The sequence below is a fragment of the Xiphophorus maculatus genome, chromosome 1 (genome assembly GCF_002775205.1).
Source record: "Xiphophorus maculatus strain JP 163 A chromosome 1, X_maculatus-5.0-male, whole genome shotgun sequence".
In the NCBI taxonomy this organism is placed as follows: domain Eukaryota; kingdom Metazoa; phylum Chordata; class Actinopteri; order Cyprinodontiformes; family Poeciliidae; genus Xiphophorus; species Xiphophorus maculatus.
Window position 1 is genome coordinate 6,655,801 of NC_036443.1, and position 22,436 is coordinate 6,678,236.

The 22,436-nt window shown below is 40.4% G+C and overlaps 1 long non-coding RNA gene across 4 annotated transcripts; it reads right to left on the reverse strand.

The window, feature by feature from the left end:
- LOC111608594 lies at nt 1–21,722 on the reverse strand. 4 transcript variants are annotated; one of them, XR_002752756.1, is made up of 11 exons: nt 21,526–21,722; nt 7,197–7,349; nt 6,447–6,575; nt 3,505–3,598; nt 3,244–3,369; nt 1,240–1,395; nt 1,003–1,090; nt 733–917; nt 615–646; nt 483–522; nt 1–228 (listed from the first exon to the last, which is right to left on the reverse strand). It is a non-coding gene; the product is annotated as an uncharacterized LOC111608594 (long non-coding RNA). The 4 variants fall into 4 exon arrangements; XR_002752755.1 differs by having other exon boundaries at nt 7,185–7,349; XR_002752760.1 differs by lacking the exon at nt 7,197–7,349 and having other exon boundaries at nt 21,538–21,722.
- Between the last annotated feature and the right edge of the window lie 714 nt (nt 21,723–22,436).

Here is a 22,436-nt window from a genome sequence, read left to right on the forward strand (position 1 = left end):
GGAATTACAGTTTCAAGTTTTATGATTTATTTATTCTGTTTCACAGTGCAGGCGGGCCATAAATAATACATTATAAAACCGAAGCTGGAACCGAACCGGGCCGTATAAAATCTGACCGCGGGCCGTGATTGGCCCCCGGGCCGGACTTTGGACATGCCTGTGTTAGACTGTCCCAGGGAAGCTGTGGCTACTAGCTAGTAGCTTGTCACCATCAGTGTGTTTATTGTCCTGTATAGAGAAAAGACACCAAACCTATTAGATTTTAATAGAAACATCCAGACAGCTGCTCAACCAGAATCCCTGATATCAGATTTTAGACTATAAAGACGTTTTTTTTTCATTCCTTAGAGAAAATAATCAATCTTAGTCTTTCAGAACAATGACCAGAAAAAACTATCTATCCTATATTATTATTATTATTATTATTATTATTATTAATAATAATGCTATTATTATTAAGTAAAGAACAATGTTCTTCTTACCTTGTGCATTTAAACACTCTCTCTGTTCTCCTGCTTGGTCCTTTCATGTAGAAGACGAGACAAATTATTGACTAAACTAAATATTTTTATCAATATCTGTTCACATTACAGTTCAGTTAAAAACCTACTTACCCTTTAGGGTTTTTGTCGTTTTGTACAAATGTCTGTTAAAAATGAAATGTTACAATTATTAAAACAGTAAAAAATAAAATGCTGATAATATTTTAACTACAGTTTTTTTCCAACTCACTTGGTATTTTAATTTTTTTATTTTTCCAGAGAACAACAACAACAACAATTGCTGCTGCAACTAATAAAAACACCAAAAACAAAACACTGATCACAATTTCTGTGGTGTTGTAACTTTTTTCTCCACATTCAGCATCAGTTGAAGCTGTTCCTGCTTTTATCAGCTGAAGGTTTTCGTTTTCACATCTGAAATAACAGAAACATGAATCCAGGTAAATCATTTGGTAAAACATTATCCTGTGTTTATGCTGTTTGTAAGAGACCAGCTTACTGTGTGTGAGGCTGACATGACAACATTGTTCCATCAGAAAATGATCCACTGCTGCATTCAGAGCATTCTGTGTCTGTGGAGGCTGTTCCTGGAGAAACACAAATCACTTTAAAGTTAGTCAGAAGATTCTGATCTGATTTTTAGTTCTGATCAACATGTAACTCAGTTTATTCTTTTCAAAAGTCAGAATTAATCTAAAAATAAAAGCATTTATGTGTTGAAGAGAATCAGACCAACCCATCCTGCTGATGTAATGTCCTGGTTCACAGCTCCTGTGTTTCTGTGCTACAGAACAACCTCCTGATTTAAGGTCTGTACAGTAGAATCCCTCCATTGGTTCACAAACTGTGTCAGCAGTTATTACACATTGTCGCTTTACTTTCAGACCAGCTCCTGTGAACATATTCAAATAGCTATTTCAGTTTCATACAACCGATAACTTATGGATGCAGTAATATTTCAGTATTGAAATGAGGTTTATTGGACTAAAAGAAAATGTGCAGTACGCATTAACACAAAATTTGACAGGTGCAAAAATATGGGCACCTCAACAGAAAAGTGGTATCAATATTTAGATGATCCTCCTTTTGCAAAACTAACAGCCTTTAGTCGCTTCCTGTAGCTTTTAATGAGTTCCTGGATTCTGGATGAAGGTATTTTTGGCCATTCTTCTTTGCAAACAATTCCAGTTGTTAAGTTTGATGGTCGCCGAGCATTTACAGCCTGCTTCAAATCATCATACAGATGTTCAATGATAATCAGGTCTGGGGACTGGGATGGCCATTTCAGAACATTGTAATTGTTCCTCTGTATGAATGCCTGAGTAGATTTGGAGAAGGTTTTGGATCATTATCTTGCTGAAATATCCATCCTTCAACTTCAAGTTCGTAACTGATTCTTGAACATTATTCTCAAGAATCTGTTGATATTGAGTGGAATCCATGCAACCCTCAACTTTAACAAGATTCCCAGTACCAGCATTGGCCATGCAGCCCCAAAGCATGATGGAACCTCCACCAAATTTTAAGTGTTTTTCTTGGAATGCTGAATTTTTTTTTGCCGCCATGCATAACACCCTTTTTTTATGACCAAACAACTGAATCTTTGTTTCTTCAGTCCACAGGACCTTATTCCACAATGAAGCTGGCTTGTCCAAATGTACTTTTGCAGACCTCAAGTGACTCTGTTTGTGGCATGCTTGCAGAAAAGGCTTCTGTTGCATCACTCTCCCATACAGCTTCTCCTTATGCAAAGTGTGCTGAATTGTTGAACGATGCACAGTGACACCATCTGCAGCAAGATGATGCTGCAGGTCTTTGGAGGTGGTCTGTGGGTTGTCCTTGACTGTTCTCACCATTCTTCTTCTCTGCCTCTCTGACATTTTTCTTGGCCTGCCACTTCTGGGTTTAACAAGAACTGTCCCTGTGGTTTTCCATTTCCTTACTATGTTCCTAAAGTGGAAACTGACAGTTTAAATCTCTGAGACAACTTTTTGTATCCTTCCCCTAGACAACTATGTTGAACAATCTTTGTTTTCAGATCATTTGAGAGTTGTTTTGAGGTGCTCATGATGCCGCTCTTCAGAGGAGATTCAAACAGGAGAACAACTTGCAACTGGCCACCTTAAGTACATTTTCTCATGATTGGATACACTTGTCTATTGAGTTCAAAGCTTAATGAGGTTACCAAACCAATTTTGTGTTTCAATAAGTCAGTGAAAAGTAGTTAAGAGTATTCAAATCAATAAAATGATAAGGGTGCCCAAATTTTTACAACTGTCAAATTTTGTTTTGATGCATATTGGCACATTTTCTGTTAGTACGATAAACCTCAATTCAATACTGAAATATTACTGTGTCCATCAGTTATTAGATATATCAAACTGAAATAGCTGTGGCAAACACCCAAATATTTAGAAATAAAAATAATTAAGATTAATAGGGGGGGCCAAACTTTTTCATATGACTGTATTGGCCGACAGATGCCCCCATGTAGAACCACCCTTGCCCACCTGCAATGTGTGATTAACTCATTAAAAGTAGCATGCTGAGAAGGACTAACAACATGGAGTTCAATCAGTGAGGTCATTTTCTTCTGTAAGATAAAAGCCATTCTAAAGATTTTGGGTCTTACATCTTTAAATTCTGCATATATTTTTGAACACAGGTGCTTGTGGCCGTAAACAAATTTTTTTATGCAAAAATAAAAAAACACGTAGAAAAGTCACAAACATAGCTGCACCTGAATCACAGGTAGAACATGGATTACATCTCTTTAGTCCATTTGGCAGGTCCATAAATGTCCCATCTGTGCATCGCTGACAGGATGTACTTTTAAACTCAGTGCAGTCTATTCTGACTCTATGGCCTGTTGGAAAATAAACAGTTTATCATGTTAAAGAATAAGATGGGTTGCATGATGAACAAGATTCAGGCAATGAAAGCAGCCTACCTATAACAGAGTATATATGAGAATAAACAATAATTCATAACTGGAACATACCAGCAGAACACATAGGACAGCACTCTTCTCCTATCTTGTATTCAGTTAGATGACATGTGATGGATTTGACTCTGAAGTTTCTCATCAGAATCACCTGTGAAAAGAAAAAACATTTTTCTAACAATTAGGATCAGATTCTAGCTGACAGCAGCATTTCCCTTTAAGATCAGTTATTGTTTATCCTGCTTTGATGAAATATTTGAGCAGTTCTATGTCAGCATAACATTAATTTATAACAACAATTATTTATATTATTAGATTAACTTCTAGTAGAGGTCAACCTGTCCTTAGCATTAGTTGCTGCAATTATTGAATTTAATTCAGTTTAGGGCTGAAACGATTCGAGTTCTTGGTTTATTAAAATTCCTCGAGGAAAATGTATCTGCCTGGAAGCTTCGTTAAATTATGCTTTATTATGTAGCGCACAATAAAGCATAATTGTGCGCGGGCACAAATAATGCCCGGGTCATTATTTGTGGAGGGCAGCGCTCTTACTACTGCCTATGAGTTGTTGTGAAGTGCTAGCAGCAATTCATGGTGTTGAATTTTGTGGCGCGATGGTTGGAGTACAAAAGCTTTTTTGTTGTTGGAATCGTGTTGTCATGCTTTTGGAGCGAACGGTAGGAATGGAGAAAGAGAGAGAGAGATCCAATTCCCCTATTAATTGTAAAAATATTCCATAGAGTACCGTATTTTCCGCACTATACTGTATGGCGCACCTAAAAACCTTCAATTTTCTCAAAAGCCGACAGTGCGCCTTATAATCCGGTGCGCCTTATATATGGACCAATATTGAGCCACAACAGGTCTCGCAACTACGGTAAGCAGCCTCTGACTTCATTTTCCCCCGTAGAAGAAGAAGCGCGCGGTGCATGCTGGGTTTTGTGTAAAGACCCCAAAATGGCTCCTATTAAGAGACACGCTTACAACGCAGAGTTTAAGCTCAAGGCGATCAGTCACGCAGTAGAACACGGGAATAGAGCAGCGAGAGAATTTAACATGAGCGAATCAATGGTGCGGAAGTGGATATATATTGTGATTGCACTAACGTTTGATTTACCGTAACAGTATCAGACTGTTTTTTACGTGTTTATTGAATCGAGAAAAAGTTCCCCTCCACTATATATTATACCTTGCTGTTGTTAAAAGATAAACTGTCACTAAAATACCACGTCACTGACTTTACCTCGGGGAAAATAATAAAGCATCTGTTTATTCATTTTGGGAATGAACGGAGTTTTCAGAACGCTGGTTTGTAATCTATTAATAAAGTTTGACTGACCTATCTGACTATTTTGTTTACATTCCCTTTAGCGCAGTTCCATCTAATGGATGCATAATATAACCCCAGCCTCTACTGTAGCGTCTATTCTATGCACCTTATAATGCGGTGCACATTATATATGAAAAAAGTTTTAAAATAGGCCATTCATTGAAGGTGCGCCTTATAGTGCGGAAAATACGGTACTCCATTACTAAAATATTCTTTTACAACAGCCCTAATTCAGTTTATATATGAAGTTCCAATTCACAACACATTTCATCTTAAGCAACTTTACAAGACTATTTACATCATAGGTGTCAAACTCTGGCCTGCGGGTGTAATTATATTTGGCCTGCGAGGCAATTTCAAATTAATATTAGAGCCGGCCTGCCGGTACTATACAGTGGCAACGCTGTGACGCCGCATTCACTGCTTATACTACAAATCCCATAATGCTCTGCTGTTTTTTTTGGCGCGTCAATCAGGACAGAGGCAGACACGCCTCCTCCTCTGTGTCAGTAGCACTTATGGTAGCGGACATAGATGTATTAGGAAGGTGGTGATCCATCTTCTTGCGCACTCCTTCGGTTGAAAGCCCCGGCGCACCCCGCATCCCCGTGCCTCTCCCCCAAACCACACTGCGACCTCAAACTACAGCTGTCACTGTGTTACCCTACCAAAAAATGGCAAAAAGAAAGACAGAAAATATAACTTTTCTAGACAGGTGGGAGACAGAATATCTGTTTACATATATATGTATGTGAGCAACTTTTCTCCTTAATGAAGATGACGAAAACGTCTCACAGGAGACGTCTGACTGACGAACATCTTTGTTCGATAATGAAGGTTTCCTCAGCTCAAACTCTGAGCCCCGACATTGATGAACTGGCATCCAAAAAAAGATGCCAGATATCTGACTTGGCTGAGTAGATCAGTGTGTCGCAAAATGAGCAATAAATACGTTTTCTACGCACATTTTCTTGTTACTCCAAGGCCTAAATGGTTTATTCATAGTTTATTTAATGATTTATTCATAGTTGTTATGTTATTTTATTTTCAAATTTATTAGTCTGTGTACGAAGCAAATTTTGACATTTACCTCAGAAAGGAGACATTCAATTTTTATTTAAATTTTATTTAATATGCCATTTATATGTTTTATTATTATTTTTAGCAACTCAATTATGCACGCCTGCACTTTTAAGTTATATAAGCCTTGCTTGTTCAATATTTATTTATAAAATGTTCAACCTTGGCCCGCGGCTTTGTTCAATTTAAAATTTTGGCCCACTGTGTATTTGAGTTTGACACCCCTGATTTACATCAAGAAACGCAACAATATATTCAATTCAATTCTAGAAATGCAAATTTGATTACATATTTCTCTTTTTGCTTTTCTGTGAAACCTAAATGTTTTGAAGAGAACAAATACAATAATAACATAATCAGTAACATCAGTACATGTCATTCGTTTTCACCTTTGACAGTAAAACTCTCTGGCAAAACTTCTATACATTTTAAAATATGTATTATGTTCATAGCAAACACAGGAATTTGTTTTCAAGACATGTCAAACTTAAAAAGAGTCTAAATCATTTATAAAATTACCATTTTGTAAAAAAAAAAAAAACCCTCTTCTAATAAAAATATACATTTTTTTTGTCATAAATAAATTTACCAGCAGCATAGATGTTGTTGCCCAAGATGTCATTGTCAAAGGCAGGATGAGGATGAAACTTGTCTGGAACAGAAAACATCCTCTCATAGAGGATGAACCAAATTGACTCTTAATGCTGAAGGTCAACGTCTGTAAAACAAGAAACACAAACACATTGTTAACCTGTAGGAACTCTGGGAACTGCAGCATGAAGCAGGGCTGCAGAATGTTAGGAAATCATGCAGCATGTGATGCTGTTGTTGAATGTTGAGGTGATAATATGACTTGTGATAAATAAATGGCTAAACATTAGTGATTTCTTTCTTCTACAATTTTTTTCAAACATACACATTGAGAAAATAAATTAAAGTTGTAAATCTGCTGTAGTTGTAATCTCTCAATGACTTTGTCATCTTAAAGCCTGGAAAATATTTTCTACTGTATTAAACAAAAATATCACTGGTCTATAGAAAAACAAATTTAATACCTTTTGTATATTATGAAACTTTCAAGTAACAGCAACAATAATATTTTTCTGGTTACAGATTATTTTATTCCTGTTTATTACTTTTTGTTTGATGTCATCTGTTGATACAAGGTGTTTATTTTTTATTATTATATTTATTCAAATATTGTATGAAACTAGTTTGAAATTAGGTTTGTAGTTTATACTTTAAATTAGGCGTCGTGGCCGCTGAGTGATGACGCTACGTATCTTCCCCGCGTTCATGAAATGAGCAGCTAACAATGTAATTTTACCTGAAGTCTTACATCGCGATGAAGTCAGTTTTCAGTTGAATGTTCATCATCGTCAGACATTCACTTTATGATTTCCTTTGGTCAGTAATGTCATAAGATCCGTGGGTTTTTGCTCTTCGTCGGTTTTCAGGTTTGCGATACCAGACAGGAAGCTCTGCACATTCCCTGAGTTTTGCGCATATGGAAAGTATGGCAAGCCGTTTTAACATCAATTCTGTTGTACCGCGCTTACATTCAAGATATCTCAAATTGTTTTATGACTACATGTTTTAACGATTTAAGATATCTCTAATTACATTCTGACTAGTCGAAATGACGTCAGATTTACCATTGAGTTGTATGGAGAATTCAATTCAAGATATCTACAATGAATTAACTGACTATCTGAAATACACATTTCAGATATCTACAATTAAATTATGACTAAAGTAAATTCAAGATATCTCGATTTTAGTTTTGACTAGTCATAATTCTAACTAAAGACATCTCGAATGACAACATAATTCAAGATATCTTAAATGTATTTTTGGATAGGAGAAATGTAGTTTTGATTAGTGAAAAGTAAATGATAGATAACTATGGCAAGCCGTTTTAACATAAATTCGGTTTCGTCTGACTATCCGTAATTACATTCCAGATATCTAAATTTGCATCTTGACTAGACAAAACTACATTTTGACTATCCGGAATGGTAATTTAAGATATCTGTATTTACATTCTGACTAGGAATAATAATAATTCAAGATATCTGCAATTACATTTTGACTAGTCAAAATTCCTTTCAAGATATCTCAAATAACGTCACCGGAAGGGTCACACGTCCGTAATTATAATTTAAGATATCTCGAACGTAATTATGACTAGTCAGAATTACAATTTTAGATATCTGAAGTAAGAAATTGCGTGTAAGCCCCTCTTTGGCTGTACTGAGCTGTCCAAACAATTGCCTGAACATTCAATGGCGCTGGCAGTTTTGGACAAAATTGTAAGAAAATGCTACAATATAGAAAGAGTTCTTCAGAATGGGATATGCGGAGAGCGCGATTTTATTATATTAATATTAATATTCCGCAGCCCGGGCCAGGTCAAGTAATAACCAGCTGTAGTTTTTATACTGTGGTAAAGCTATCTGCCTCTTCGGAAATGATAGTAAAGCCAGCCAGCTCTTGATTTTGACATGCTAGACGACACAAGGCATTACAGCTCCCTGCTTTAGCTCCTCTGAAAATAAAAGCACACCTCCGGTTCATGTCTGATTCACACTTTAAGTTGCTTTCCAGCGTCTATAAAAGTTTAAAGCTTTGTGTTCAGGCATTTGCAATAGGAAATTATGTATGTCAAAATGTATACATTGTGTGAAGTGCATAGTGTCACCTTTAGGAGACACGGACACCTGTAGAGGATAGACAGACATAGACAAACAGAGAAAAACAGATGTATAAAGTAAACATTATGCTGAGGCATTTGAATATGATTCTATTTTAGGTGGTGGAGGTAGATCAGCAATTCATATTAGCTATAAGAGAGCAGATCGACTTTCTTTTGGCCCAAGGTGGGGCTTTGTGGTCCTCTGGCCACTACCAACCACTGATGCTGAAGAGGTTCCTAGTGTAGTTGTAGAACCAACCAAACCAGGCTCAGTCAGCAGCAACTTCAGTCAGTTAATCTTGCAGTCAATCATATTTCAGATCTGAAGGAGAAATACCAGGCCTGTTGTGCAGAAATAGCAAATGCTTTATTGATTTAAGTACATGTCACTATGTTTGAGGAGTGACAAACATCAAGAACATTTGATCAAATGCATTGTTATAAAGATACAATTACTACAAATAAAACTTGGAACTGATATGAGTAGGTAACCTTACAAATTTAATTATAAAATGTTAAGGTGTTTAAAGACGTGACAAATTAAATATACATTCTGGAGAGGGAAAGAACAATAGAAATTCTACTTTTGGAAATGTTCATGTAGAAATAACAAGTATATCCCAACCCCCTTTTCAAATGCATCTTTTGGAACCTTTGAGCTTCTTTAGAATTGGATTTTGTTTTTAATCCAAATGAGCCGTTTTCATTACATGAACTAGAACAATCATTACAAAAGATTAAACTACAATGCCCATTTACACAGAAAAAACAAACAAAAAAACTTACCTAAGATTTTCCAGTGCAAAAATCACTTCAAATAAGTCGCAAGTAAGATATAAGTAACTTTTCATCAAGATATGAGCTTGTTTTAAGTCATTTTTTCCTTAATATTGATGAAGAAGAACTTATTACATTGTCAGATTATTTCACTTATAGCAAGGAAAGATGTTCTGTTATAAGTGAAATTAATATGCCAATGTAACTATTTTTTAAACAATGCTAAATAATTTGTCATGAATTGCGGTGAGGGTTGGTGAGGCAGACGCAGCGGACCCAGGTATGATGAATAATGATGATTTTAATGGTGAAACTCAGTCCAAACAACGAACAGCAGGTACATGGAAACACTGACGACAACTAGACTCGACATTGACGAGGACCCGACGAGGAACAAGGAACACAGGTGGAGTTAAATACACGGGAGGGTAATCACAGAAACGAGACACACCTGGGAACAATCAAGGGGAGGACAGGACAACGAAGAGACTTAAGGACACAGAAAACTCTAAATAAACACAGAAAAACACAGATCCTGACAGTACCCCCCCCTCAAGGGCAGCTACCAGACGCCCACAAAACAAAAACACAACAAGGGTGGGCGGAGGGGCGCTGGACGGGGGGCCAGAGTCCAGAAAAAACAAAAAACAACCCACCATTGTGGGCGGAAACACAGGAAGGGCCAAGAATCCAAAGTAAAAAAAAAACTACCCACAGGGTGGGCGGAGGCAAAGGAGGCGGGAACCACGGAGGTGGTCTGGCGGTTGTCCGCGGCGGCGGGAACCACGGAGGTGGTCCGGTGGTCGTCCGCGGCGCTGGAGGCGGGAACCACAGAGGCGGTCCGGCGGCCGTCCGAGGCGCTGGAGGCGGGAACCCCAGAGGCGGGAACCCCAGAGGCGGGAACCCCAGAGGCGGGAACCACGGAGGCGGTCCGGCGGCCGTCCGAGGCGCTGGAGGCGGGAACCCCAGAGGCGGGAACCCCAGAGGCGGGAACCACGGAGGCGGTCCGGCGGCCGTCCGCGGCGCTGGAGGCGGAAACCCCGGAGGCGGTCCGGCGGCCGTCCAGCGGCCGTCCGCGGCGCTGGAGGCGGGAACCACGGAGGCGGGACCCCCGGAGGCGGGATCCACGGAGGCGGTCCAGCGGCCGTCCGTGGCGCTGGAGGCAGCGATGAGGAGTCCCGGGGGCCGCCCACAGACGGCGACGACGAGCCCCCCGAGGCAGGGTCTCTGGTGGAGCACAGAGAGTCGGGGTCTCGGTCGGGGCACAGGGGGTCTCAGTCGGAACGCAGGGGGTCTGGGTCTCGGGAGGAACGATAGAGTCTGGGTCTCAGGTGGAACGCAGGGGGTCTGGGTCTCAGGTGGAACGCAGGGGGTCTGGGTCTGAGGAGGAACGCAGGGGGTCTGGGTCTGAGGAGGAACGCAGGGGGTCAGGGTCTCAGGAGGAACGCAGGGGGTCAGGGTCTCAGGAGGAACGCAGGGGGTCAGGGTCTCAGGAGGAACGCAGGGGGTCAGGGTCTCAGGAGGAACGCAGAGGGTCAGGGTCTCAGGAGGAACGCAGAGGGTCAGGGTCTCAGGAGGAACGCAGAGGGTCAGGGTCTCAGGAGGAACGCAGAGGGTCAGGGTCTCAGGAGGAACGCAGAAGGTCAGGGTCTCAGGTGGAACGCAGGGGGTCTGGGTCTCAGGTGGAACGCAGAGGGTCAGGGTCTCAGGAGGAACGCAGAGGGTCAGGGTCTCAGGAGGAACGCAGAGGGTCAGGGTCTCAGGAGGAACGCAGAGGGTCAGGGTCTCAGGAGGAACGCAGAAGGTCAGGGTCTCAGGAGGAACGCAGAAGGTCAGGGTCTCTGGAGGAACACAGGGGGTCTCTGGAGGAACACAGGGAGTCTCTGGAGGAAGTCCAGGGCGAAACCTCGGAACCGGCTGCGGAGGCGAGCCGGGAAGCCTTGGAGGCGAGCCGGAGCGAAGCCTTGGAACCGGCTGCGGAGGCGAGCCGGAGCGAAGCCTTGGAACCGGCTGCGGAGGCGAGCCGGAGCGAAGCCTTGGAACCGGCTGCGGAGGCGAGCCGCGGCGAAGCCTGGGAACCGGCTGCGGAGGCGAGCCGCGGCGAAGCCTGGGAACCGGCTGCGGAGGCGAGCCGCGGCGAAGCCTGGGAACCGGCTGCGGAGGCGAGCCGCGGCGAAGCCTGGGAACCGGCTGCGGAGGCGAGCCGCAGTGAAGCCTCGGGACCGGCTGCGGCTCCGGAAAGCGACGAGGGGCCGGGTCTGCCGGCGGCTCACGTCGCTGTCTCCGAGCGGGCTTCGGAGGTGGCGGCTCCGGAAAGCGACGAGGGGCCGGGTGCACTGGCGGCTCACGTCGCAGTCTCCGGGCTGACAGCGGAGGTGACGGATCCGGAAGGCGACGAGGGGCCGGGTTCACCGGCGGCTCATGTCGCTGTCTCCCCCGGCGTGAGTAACGGCGGGGGCCGAATCCAGGGGGTTCCGGGGTGGTGACTGGTCAGATCAGACACTGGTTAATCGCCAGGGTGTAGTCTGAGTCCAGTCCCATCTCCTCCAGCAGCAGCGGAGATGGCAGGATCTCTACGTCCTTGTAGAGATCCCGCTGAGCCAACTCCAACTGCTGCTGGAACCATGCCTCTTGGTCGTGCTGGGTCATAAACTGCTTTCTCACCATTCGGTTTGGTCGGGTCCTTCTGTCATGAATTGCGGTGAGGGTTGGTGAGGCAGACGCAGCGGACCCAGGTATGATGAATAATGATGATTTTAATGGTGAAACTCAGTCCAAACAACGAACAGCAGGCACATGGAAACACTGACGACAACTAGACTCGACATTGACGAAACATTGACGAGGACCCGACGAGGAACAAGGAACACAGGTGGAGTTAAATACACGGGAGGGTAATCACAGAAACGAGACACACCTGGGAACAATCAAGGGGAGGACAGGACAACGAAGAGACTTAAGGACACAGAAAACTCTAAATAAACACAGAAAAACACAGATCCTGACATAATTAGACTTAAACAAGCTCATATCTTGATGAAAAGTTACATGTAGGGGTGACCGGGTATGGTTGTAACACTTTTTGCTCCAGCACCTTTAATTCACAGAATTTTTGAGCTAGAGTTTTCAAACTTTTATACAAAATACCCACATTTGTTTACTACAAATGGCACCAATTCAAACCTCTGCAAGAATATCACAGACCGCATGAGTTCATGTCAAATACATGGTGTTCCTTTGTTACAACCTACCCCGCTACCGAGGTAGGTTGTAACACCTGCTGGGGTAAGTTGTAACAATTAGACAAAAGAAGCAAAAACAGAGGCCACACCATGTGATATGCTTCAAAAAGAGGTTTACTGAATTAAAAGAACAATACAAGAACAATGTCTCTCTCTCTCTCTCTCTGTGACTGACCATAACTCAAATATACTCTGTTTGTGTGTGTGTGCATGTGTGTAAATTATTCTACTAGAACAAACTTCCTTAACATGTATAATGTATGCTTAATGAACACTGAACAAACATGTAGGTCTAACAAAAACCAATGTCAACGTGTGTGTGTGTTTGTGTCTATGTCTGTGTATCCTTAATCAGAGTCACAGTGGTGACAAATGAATGATGGTAGCCCAGGAGTGCAGGCTTGGTGGGCCCAGAGGCTGCATAGGGCACATTTTACCCGCACTTCCTGTGGCTTTGAGCTTTTAAATTTGTCTAGCACCTACGCTGGTATTCAATTCTTCTCTTGTCTCCAGTGACTAACCTGTCATATGCTTACCTCACGTGGAGTCAGTCCATAATATAGGTCTGCTGCCTGAGTCAAATAGTCAGCCAACACTTCCTCCTGCACCTCAGAGAAGACTTTGTTGCTGCTCCAATAACCTACACTGGGAAGATCACTGGACCCCTGTTCTCTCAGCTTCTGCAGTGATTTGCAGTATCTGCTCAGTGTTACATGGCAGATCCCATGCGCCTTCGCAACTGATCTGACTGACTTGCTCTTCTTTGTGACCTCATCAGATGCCTTTTTTAAAACATCTGCAGGCACACCTCTATCAGTCTTTCGTATCCACTGCCTAGGCATTCTGTAAAATTATTAAAATCAAAATGTTCTTAGTTGTATGTAAGGGGATGGTTGTAACACTTTTTAAAGATGTGTTACAACCCACCCCAACCCTGTCAGCCATGTTTAGCTAGCTGTAGTAGCATAGCGGTTTGAAATTAGCACGGGAAAGTGCATCACATTTTGCCTGAGAAATTACACTTTCATCTAATGTAAGTCATATGGTTTTATCTGCAACAGTATAAGTGCTAAACAAAATATAGTCATGGTCAAAAAATTTACTTTCTTACCTCAAAATCTGTTTTTTCTCCTTAGTATCTGCATGTGCCTGTTTCCAGCCTTGACAATCACAATATGGGATTGGGGAGGAAGTGGGTAAACACTGAAATGATCATGTGACTCCTATCTTATCCCTGATTGGTGGAACTGGTGGTGTTACAACTCTCCCTATGTTACAACCATACCCGGTCTCCCCTACGGATAATTTATTCTCTGCAACAAGAAGACTTTTTCCACGTCAAGTCAAGGTAAGTGGATGTTCAGATGTCGGTTTGTATAACTGTAGCTTACCAGGCTACGTTAGCTTCGTGCTAGTGGAATAATGAAATATTAATTGGGATAATTTAAGTAGCCTATTTAGTTAGCACTGGAGTTGCTATTTGCCCTATAAAATACGGAATAGTCCAGTATTTTGCGTCCCGTATTGAAGCGATTTGTTCTCATCTCGCACCAGCAGCGGGCGAGAGGCGGGTACACCTGGACAGGTAGCCAGTCCATCGCAGTCTTTGTTCATTATGAGAAATGAAATTATTGGCTTTCACATTTTCACTTCACAATTTTCATAATCTACATGAGAAGCCGTGGTGGGCGTTCCTTATTGAAACTTATGAAAGGTGGCAACCCCCTTTTTTAATTTAGACATTAATTCAGTAACGGAAAATACTAAAACAGTGAGTCGCTGCGAATTTGGTTCAGAAATAAAGCCAAGTTATCAAATAATTTAAAACTATAGAGGCTTTTCAAACCTCAGGAATGACAAACTGGCCGGCGATCAGCAGCGAGTTGTCTCTAATCAGCTAGAAAATAAGAAACAAAATACAAATAAACTAAATAATCTAAATTCTAAGATTTAACTGAAAATGGAGAAATAGCTCCTACAATGTCTTTAAGAGTACATGCTGGATACCTTATAACAAAGGTAATAATTTCAACATTTTGTCTTTCAGAAGGAGAATGCCCTTGAAATGATACTGGAGTTCGATTCTGAAGCATCCACGGTGCCTCCACTGGGCTTTCCCCATTGTCCACAAATTAAATTCCTCCATGAGGCCAACAAAATCTTCCCAGAAGCAAATACTTGCCTTATAGTACTCCACCTTCCTGTACACCCAGACTATGAGTCTTTCACACAGTACATGACAGACAGGATGCTGCAGGCACCTACCTTTGGTGTTGCATAATCAGCTAATAAGTGTAATAAGCAGTTCTTTTAAAAAAGAGTTGGAATGTTTTGAAAAGTTAAGTGTTTTAAAGAAAGTTATAGTAAAGGTAATGTAGTGGCCAAACTTGGAAAATATTGAATTGTAAATGCAATATTTGCTGTCTTTTTAACCACTTTTTGGTTTCACAATTTAAAGGTGGATGTTTGAGCCACACTGCAGAAACAAAAGGTCTTATCAAGTATTTTTGGAATACTTTCTAGTGCAAATTTCTTAGTACATTAGAGATAAAACTAACATACATGTAACTTTTCATCAAGATATGAGCTTGTTTTAAGTCTAATTATTTAGCATTGTTGAAAAAATAGTTCTTGTGATGGACCGAGTTAAAAACAGGAGGAGTCACAGGACATATTAGAAAAATAGGGTTTTTTTATTTTAACCCAAAGATTATAAATAACAAAAGATAAACTGAGCTCATAAAAGAGGTCAAAGAAACAAAACTGAACTCAGGCAAAAAATGTAAACAAACTGGCTGCACAAACAAACATAACTGACCTAACAAAGAAATGACACACAGGGTTTTATATACTGGCTGATCAGACCGATTAAGACACAATAGGGGTAACTAAACAGAATACAATTACAAATAACACAAAAACAAATAACAGTACAGCTAAGTTTGGCTAAACTAAAGACCCAAAACTGAAAATCAAAAATATTAAACTTTAAATACTAACATTTACTTAAACACAAAACTTATCTAAACAAAGAAACTACAAATTCCCCCTGCCAGCAGGAAAAACATGAAAAGAATTGGAACTCAACAAAATCATATTCTACAATTAGTCAGCAATTATTGAGTTTAAAGATGCTGAACTCATCTTTGTGGCTCTCCATGGCTTTAGCAGTGTAAGGCAAGTGCATTTCAATACTGTGCTCATCTTCATCTGTCTGCAGACTCATCCTCTCAAACAACCCGCGTCCTCGCATTGGGCTTGCTCTTCTTTGTGATTGGAGCCATCAATGGCAAGCTGGTTCTTTAGAGACACAGACTGAGCACAGTGACGGACGGACGGACGCAGGAACGAAGGGACGGACAGCGTGTCTTAAAGGGCACGTACCAATGACGGCAACGGGGATGTCTTCTGGGTTTATGTTGATCTGTTTTCTTGTTTTCTTAACATTTTAAGCTACTAGCCAGGGGTTTATCTTCCTTCAACAACAACTGTGCAATGATGATAAAAATACAGCTGAGGAAAAACAAAAAAAAGTATAATTTTCCACTGCTGGACTTCACAATTTATGTTTTTCTTTGGTTGGTGCAGTCCAATCAGCATTTAAGCCTGCTGAGCTCTGGCCCCCATCCTTTGTCTGGCAACTAGAAGGAAGGTAAGTACCGGTGGGAAAACAAACAGAATTAATCTTAAGCAAACAAAATTAACTTTAAGTTTCATATAAATACATATGCTAACTAAATGTGCGCGCTAACAAATAGAACAAATGGATTCAAATCAACTAATAAATGTTTTTATTGAAACTAAAGTGTTGTTGTGTTTATATGAAAAAATAAACTGTGCATAAAAAGAGTTACCGACATCAGAGTGTGGCCATGGATTTGGCCATCACAAGTTACATTGGCATATTAATTTCACTTATAACTGAACATCTGTCCCTTGCTATAAGTGAAATAATCTAACAATGTAATAAGTTCTTCTTCATCAATATTAAGGAAAAAATGACTTAAAACAAGCTCATATCTTGATGAAAAGTTACTTATATCTTACTTGTGTCTTATTTGAAGTGTCTTATTTGAAATCTTAGGTAAGATTTTTATTTTGTTTTTTCTGTGTAGATGGGCATTGTAGTTTAATCTTTTGTAATGATTGTTCTAGTTCATGTAATGAACTCGGCTCATTTGGATTAAAAACAAAATCCAATTCTAAAGAAGCTCAAAGGTTCCAAAAGATGCATTTGAAAAGGGGGTTGGGATATACTTGTTATTTCTACATGAACATTTCCAAAAGTAGAATTTCTATTGTTCTTTCCCTCTCCAGAATGTATATTTAATTTGTCATGTCTTTAAACACCTTAACATTTTATAATTAAATTTGTAAGGTTACCTACTCATATCAGTTCCGAGTTTTATTTGTAGTAATTGTATCTTTATAACAATGCATTTGATCAAATGTTATTGATGTTTGTCACTCCGCAAACAGTGACATGTACTTAAATCAATAAAGCATTTGCTATTTCTGCACAACAGGCCTGGTATTTCTCCTTCAGATCTGAAATATGATTGACTGCAAGATTAACTGACTGAAGTTGCTGCTGACTGAGCCTGGTTTGGTTGGTTCTACAACTACACTAGGAACCTCTTCAGCATCAGTAGTGGCCAGAGGCCATGCTGTTGCAGAAGTTCTTCAAGAGTCTCTTGTGCGCTGGAATTTTCCCCAAGCACGTTGTTAGTTGCTCTGCTGTTGGCACCCATGTTTGCCAACATCTGTTCAGTCCAGATTTGTGTTGGTGTTTTATTATTTTCTGTACGCAAGGAATGGTGGTTCCATGCCTTTCTGAATTGGTCTAGTCGGCTTTGAATCTCAGGAAGAAAAACTATGTGAAGAGAAAGTTTGTGCACATCATTGCTGGGATCCAAGAGGGCTGAATCTTCAAGATTATAAAAAGTGCTATAAAATGGTTCCAGAACATGTAAAAACACATCCCTCCAAAGACGCTCAATTCTCTGATTATGGATGGATTCCCCAGTTAGATGACTCCGACGTTCATCACCAGTGCCACTTGCACATTCTCGTCACCATGGTCTGACCTCACTAGAAGGTAAGCCATAGAGGCCTGTTGCCTTGAGAAAATGAAATAGCACTGTTGAGGCGTGATTGTCTGTGCTGCAGCTCAAGTAAGTAACTAAGCGAGAACATCCATCAATGCCACCATGGACCACAAAGCCCCACCTTGGGCCAAAAGAAAGTCGATCTGCTCTCTTATAGCTAATATGAATAGCTGGTCTACCTCCACCACCTAAAATAGAATCATATTCAAATGCCTCAGCATAATGTTTACTTTTTACATCTGTTTTTCTCTGTCTGTCTATATCTGTCTATCCTCTACAGGTGTCCCTGTGTCTCCTAAGGGTGACACTATGCACTTCACACAATGTATACATTTATTTTGATATACATAATTTCCTATTGCAAATGCATGAACACAAAGCTTTAAACTTTAATAGACGCTGGAAAGCAACTTAAAGTGTGAATCAGTACGGAGCCCTCTAGGGGACATGGGGAATTTTTTTTCTTTTGCGTTCCCTCGCAATACTTTTGCGTTCCCTCGCAGTACTGTACTGGTCAGTTATGCAGCATAATTGAACACTGCAAGCCTTTCTTACGGTGAGCGCCGTACTTTATGCTTTAATATAAGGTTATGTGAGGTATTTACATGAATGTTAGTATCTTTTTGTGAAATATCTGAAGTTTTATATCTTTCTTTAGGATAGAAAGGCGCCACAAACCTACGATATAAACAGAAACTTTCCGTAAGTAGGAAAGAAATAAAAAAAACATCCTAATTTGGACTATTTCTGAGTTATTATCGCGGGTAATAAATCATCTGACAGTTTTAATTGTGTCTCTGTTGTGTTCTAGTCTGAATGGTTTAAAGAGCTGCTTTCAGTGCCGCTCCATCTTAGCCTTAACAGACATAAACATACAGGAAAAAAATCGATTTTCAATCAGTGTTTTTTGCACCAAACAGTTAATAATAATAAACAAGTTTTCACTGAGGCTCTGTAAGAGCCTTATGAATGAAATAAGTAATTATTGATATAACAGGAGCAGGAGGCTTTGACACTTAGGTGTGTCGACGTGGGAGTGACGTCACCAGGTATGAATGGGAAGGATACTGGCTTTGTGTGTATTAGGAAGCGGTGAGCGGGGCGGTCAGTCCTGGCAAAGTTTGGAGCCTGATCATCAAAATGGAATAAATCGATAATTGTGACAGAACAAAGAAGAGGTTTGGAGTTGATTGATACAAGGACAGATGCGATTCCCCGAGTTAACCCAGTGCGGCCCTTTACCATCATTAGTTTGTCGTGTTTTTAATAATAAAAACTTGTTAATAGTAAAAACTGTTTGGTGCAAAACACTGGTTGAAAATCGATTTTTTCCTGCATGTTTATGTCTGTTAAGGCTGAGATGGAGCGGCACTGAAAGCAGCTCTTTAAACCATTCAGACTAGAACACAACAGAGACACAATTAAAACTGTCAGATGATTTATTACCCGCGATAATAACTCAGAAATAGTCCAAATTACGATGTGTTTTTATTTCTTTCCTACTTACGGAAAGTTTCTGTTTATATCGTAGGTTTGTGGTGCCTTTCTACCCTAAAGAAAGATATAAAACTTCAGATATTTCACAAAAAGATACTAACATTCATGGAAAAACCTCACATAACCTTATATTAAAGCATAAAGTACGGCGCCCACCGTAAGAAAGGCTTGTAGGATTCAATTATGCTGCATAACTGACCAGTACAGTATTGCGAGGGAACGCAAAAGGTTTTGCGAGGGAACGCAAAAGTATTGCGAGGTAACGCAAAAGAAAAAAAATTCCCTATGTCCCTTAGGGGGCTCCGTAAATCAGACATGAACCGGAGGTGTGCTTTTATTTTCAGAGGAGCTAAAGGAGGGAGCTGTAGTGCTGTGTAGCATGTCAAAATCAAGAGCTGGCTGGCTTTACTACCATTTCCGAAGAGGCAGATAGCTTTACCACAGTATAAAAACTACAGCTGGTTATTACTTGACCTGGCCCGGGCTGCGGAATATTAATATTAATATAATAAAATCGCGCTCTCCGCATATCCCATTCTGAAGAACTCTTTCTATATTGTAGCATTTTCTTACAATTTTGTCCAAAACTGCCAGCGCCATTGAATGTTCAGGCAATTGTTTGGACAGCTCAGTACAGCCAAAGAGGGGCTTACACGCAATTTCTTACTTCAGATATCTAAAATTGTAATTCTGACTAGTCATAATTACGTTCGAGATATCTTAAATTATAATTACGGACGTGTGACCCTTCCGGTGACGTTATTTGAGATATCTTGAAAGGAATTTTGACTAGTCAAAATGTAATTGCAGATATCTTGAATTATTATTATTCCTAGTCAGAATGTAAATACAGATATCTTAAATTACCATTCCGGATAGTCAAAATGTAGTTTTGTCTAGTCAAGATGCAATTTTAGATATCTGCAATGCAAGGGCGTAGGTTTGGTCTAAGTTTTGGTGGGACCTTACAACTTACTGACTACCCCCCCCCCCCCCCCCCCCCCCCCCGACCATTTTTGACCAGTGGGGGGGGGGGCACAACATTGGCTTATCACCCCCTCCCCCCAACCATAACCAGATCATACATCTTGTGTATACAACCAGATACAGTCATACTCAGCAGATCAGTTCAAGAACATTTTACTTTTTCTTTTTCAAAATTCAGCAAACATTACAAGTAAGATCAAAAGAAATATCCTCTGGATCTACTGATTATACAATTGCAGATAAGAACAAAAAATGACTTCTTGCACTTCAGGAAAAAGATCCAATTGTTGAGATATTATGCATTTAAGAGGAAAAAAGATTCATAAAATTGCTTGCTCTGCTGTCTGAGCATCCTGTGTGAAAAAGTATTACATAATTAACAGACCTATTCTACCTCACATTCAGTGCTGACCTTACTAAACACCGGACTTTACCACAAATGCGTTGCGTGATAGATATCTAACTTATGGGTCCACTCACTGTACTTACAGCCGAGGTAGCGAAATAACTTCTAATGTCTGTCGTCCTTTTCTTTTTTGGTGGCGACATGGAGACTCATAATAAATGTCAAACTCAGAAGGAGACGCGTTCACTGTCAGCACCATGGACCAAGCTTCCGTTCCGCGTGTGACCAGCTGGCCGCCGCCTGTTGCAGCTAATCAAAGAACGTAGATCCACGTTCTGTGAGCCAATAGCGGGTCGTCATAGTTCATAACAGCGAATTTTAAAATGAATGCTACCACTGCGTAGTATATTGAAATATTAAACTAATCAATGTAGATTTTCGTTTATTTATTTTGGTTAAAAAATACATATGTTTTTTTTTTTAATTAATATGGCAAAAAATTGGTCGGGACTATTTTATATCCCTTGAATATTGGTCGTGACATGTCACGACCGTCTACACCCAAACCTACGCCAATGCTGCAATGTAATTACGGAAAGTCAGACGAAACCGAATTTATGCTCAAACGGCTTGCCACAGTCTCCTTGTTCACGCGCTCAACCTTGATCTCTCTCAGCAATAAACAACAAAAGCAACATATTAACTTAAGCAAATAAACAGTTACAGGTTTCATGTCTAAATCTGTTTTACTGATGTGGTAAAAGCGATTTGTTTGTTACATTTTCGTTTCACAGTTTTAATTAAACTCTAACCAGTAGCAACACTAGTTTTCATAACTTTGTTTCAAACTAATCCCTGAACTACAGAACAGAACTCCTCTCCATCAAAGTTCATATTTTCAGTCTTCTGTGTTTCTCCACCCAGTTCTTCTAACAGAGGAAAACTACCGTCATCGTTCAAGGCCCGCCATTAAAAACACAGAGGCCTGAAATGAGCAGCTAACAATGTAATTTTACCTGCAGTCTTACATCGCGATGAAGTTAGTTTTCAGTTGAATGTTCATCATCGTCAGACATTCACTTTATGATTTACTTTGGTCAGCAACGTCCTAAGATCCGTGGTTGATTTTCTTCGTGTTCTGCTGTAGAGATCTTGTGATTCTGTTCCTCTGTGGAAATCTGTTCCTCCTTCCTGCGTCGGGAGCGCGCATTGCAGCCAGAGAGGCGGATCTGACCATTTTCAAGCTGAGTGAAGCTGACACCCCTCCCACAGCTGTGTCAGCTTCACTCAGCTGTGGGTGGGGTGTCAGCTTGGATTCCCCTGGAGGAGCTGGAACAAGTGGCTGGAGAGAGAGAGGGAAGTCTGGGCCTCCATTCTGAAGCTGCTACCCCCGAAACCCGACCCTGGATAAAGAGGAAGAAAATGGATGGATGGATGGATGGATGGATGATCCTCCAATAATCTCTATTTGCATTTTTAATAATTCTTCTTACATTTGCTTGCAATTTCTTGTATTCATTCAGATTCTGAAAGTTGTGATTTTTAAAAATAATTTGAAAGCTTTATTTCATTTCTTGACAACCTCAGAACATTCTGATGTCCACCAGGGTAAAAACCTTCTTTCCCTTCCCCCACCTTCCTTCCTTATAGCCTGATTAGCTGCTTCTAAGAAAGCATTACATAATTTAAATCATCAATTCTACTACTCATATCCACTTTTAACATTTTTATTTCACTACTATTCCTAAATGTTTCCCAATCTGCAGACCTAAAACACAATTTCTTCATCCCTTTTATACAATACCTCTCTATATTTAACTTTATTTCAGTCATAACAGGATAATGATCACTTCCTATAGTTGTTTTATTGATTACTTTCCATAAACAAACACCTGCTATAGAATTTGAAACTAATGTTAAATCAATT